Source organism: Prunus avium, chromosome 2 (assembly GCF_965620075.1).
Source record: "Prunus avium chromosome 2, drPruAviu1.hap1.1, whole genome shotgun sequence".
Classification (NCBI taxonomy): domain Eukaryota; kingdom Viridiplantae; phylum Streptophyta; class Magnoliopsida; order Rosales; family Rosaceae; genus Prunus; species Prunus avium.
This window is the reverse complement of record NC_142285.1, coordinates 1368010-1370012: the sequence shown is the minus strand read 5'-3', so window position 1 is coordinate 1370012 and position 2003 is coordinate 1368010. Positions and strand designations below refer to the sequence as shown.

The following is a 2003-nucleotide window of genomic DNA, read 5'->3' as shown; positions in this document are numbered from 1 at the left end:
ATTCCCTACTGCTTAATAGCATCCAAGAAATTGGAGTTCGGGTAAGCTTTTGAAGGAGTTTATGACAATTTCTGGGAAACTACTGGATGGTGGAGCTGATACATTATTATCCTTGTCCTGCATTTCCTGGTTTGTTTGACATAAATTCTCATGGAATGGATATTCTCCAGATTCATTTGCAGGAATTACAGAGGAAGCTTTATTAAAATCTCTTGCACACTCACATGAACTAAACTCTATAGATCTTGATGACATTCACCTTCCAAACTTGGCAAGACCGCCAAAGGCCTTCAGAGGAATCCGCAAGAAGAGCTCTTCATTGAAACGTTGGCTTGCTATATGCTCTGATGATTTGACTAAGTGGGTGAACTCTGTGCTTGTGTGTGCGCATAATACCCATATTTGAGCATGCTATTTTTATTTTGTGTCATTTCTTTTTTGCTTTTTACTTTTTACAATATTATGAGTTTTATCATCCCCTGATATGTCTAATGTAGGAACGGACGGTACCATGCTACTACTAGCCACCTCCGCAAGTACCTTGGAGGTTTTTTAATTGTTTCATACTTGGATGTTATTGAAGAGTCTGGTTACGATGATGCATATGTGAAGGAAGTTGAAGTAATAATCTACTCGTCAAGCATACTTTAATTTATTTTTTTCATATCTACAGTAGGTGATGAATGCTAACATGGATTTATTAACTTATGATTATATTGCCTTTAAGAAGGAAAAAAAAATACCTGCACTCATAAGTTGGAATATTTGTTACTATATGATTAAGTAAATATGACACCTGCTTAATGGTTCTGAATAAATGAGTTTGAGTTTGAGTTTGCTCTAGAAATGGGATTATTTACTTTGATTCCAGGTAGAAATTCCAGTTTTCTAGGTTTAAGTTGAGAAGTAGAATAATCGTTTTGCTTACAGACACTACTACAAAAAGGGCAAAAGACGACCAGTAAACAACGACGGTAGATCAAAAAACGGTCGTTGTTTTTTAAAAGACGACGGTAATAGAAACCCGTCGTAGAAACATACTTTAAACACCTAAAAAACGGCACACGTATAGATATTTTGAAACCACGACGCACCAAATTAAAAAAGCGTCGTCTTATTACAAAGGTATTTTCAGAGTTAAAATCTGAACCTAAAAACAACGACTGCATCTATGAAATCACCGCAGTAGAAAGTAAAGACGACGATATAAAAATAAGACGCCGTGTTAATTAATTAATAAACACGACCCAATTTTCTTAGTCAGCGACGCATAAATTAAAAGGAATCTACGACGGTTAATTACAAAAAAAATCGCCGCTTTAAATTAAGTTACCACGACTGTAAATATAAATTTATCAACTTTTTAATTATAATATACTACGACGGTATCCATAACTCTACTGTCGCATAATTGTACTAACCACGACGGTTTGTTAAATTAACGACGTACAAATTTTATGCAATTATTCGTCTATCATTACCAGAATGAACTCTGTTCCTCATCATAATCGAACCAGAATGAACAAAGGCAATGTTTTAGAAGTGGATGATGTGCCAATTACTCTCACAAGGAGTTTGAGGGCAAGAAGCTTGTCTCAGCCGCCAAGGAAGGTCTCAAGCTTGATGAGAGTGAAGACGAGGCAAAGAAGAAGGAAGAGTTGAAGGAGAAGTTTGAGGGACTCTGCAAGGTTGTGAAGGATGTTTTGGGTGACAGAGTGGAGAAGGTTGTGGTGTCTGACCGTCTGACCGTGCTGGACTGCCAACATGGAAAGAATCATGAAGGCTCAGGCCTTGAGGGATAACAGAGCGGCTGGGTACATGTCGAGCAAGAAGACCATGGAGATCAACCCAGAGAACCCCATCATGGAGGAGCTGAGAAAGAGGGCTGATGCAGACCTTGTTCTCCTTCTGTGCAGAAAGACAATTTTTTAGATGATGTGTGCGTGTTTGTGTCTTTCAGATACACAAACGCGCCCACACATCAACATCCAAACTGAAAAATG

The 2003-nt window shown here is 37.9% G+C and overlaps 1 long non-coding RNA gene across 1 annotated transcript; it reads left to right on the top strand.

Annotated features, from left to right (window-relative positions):
- LOC110744729 (uncharacterized) lies at positions 1–621 on the top strand. Its single transcript, XR_015833505.1, has 3 exons — positions 1–89; positions 171–360; positions 498–621. It is a non-coding gene; the product is annotated as an uncharacterized LOC110744729 (long non-coding RNA).
- Positions 622–2003: the final 1382 nt, after the last annotated feature.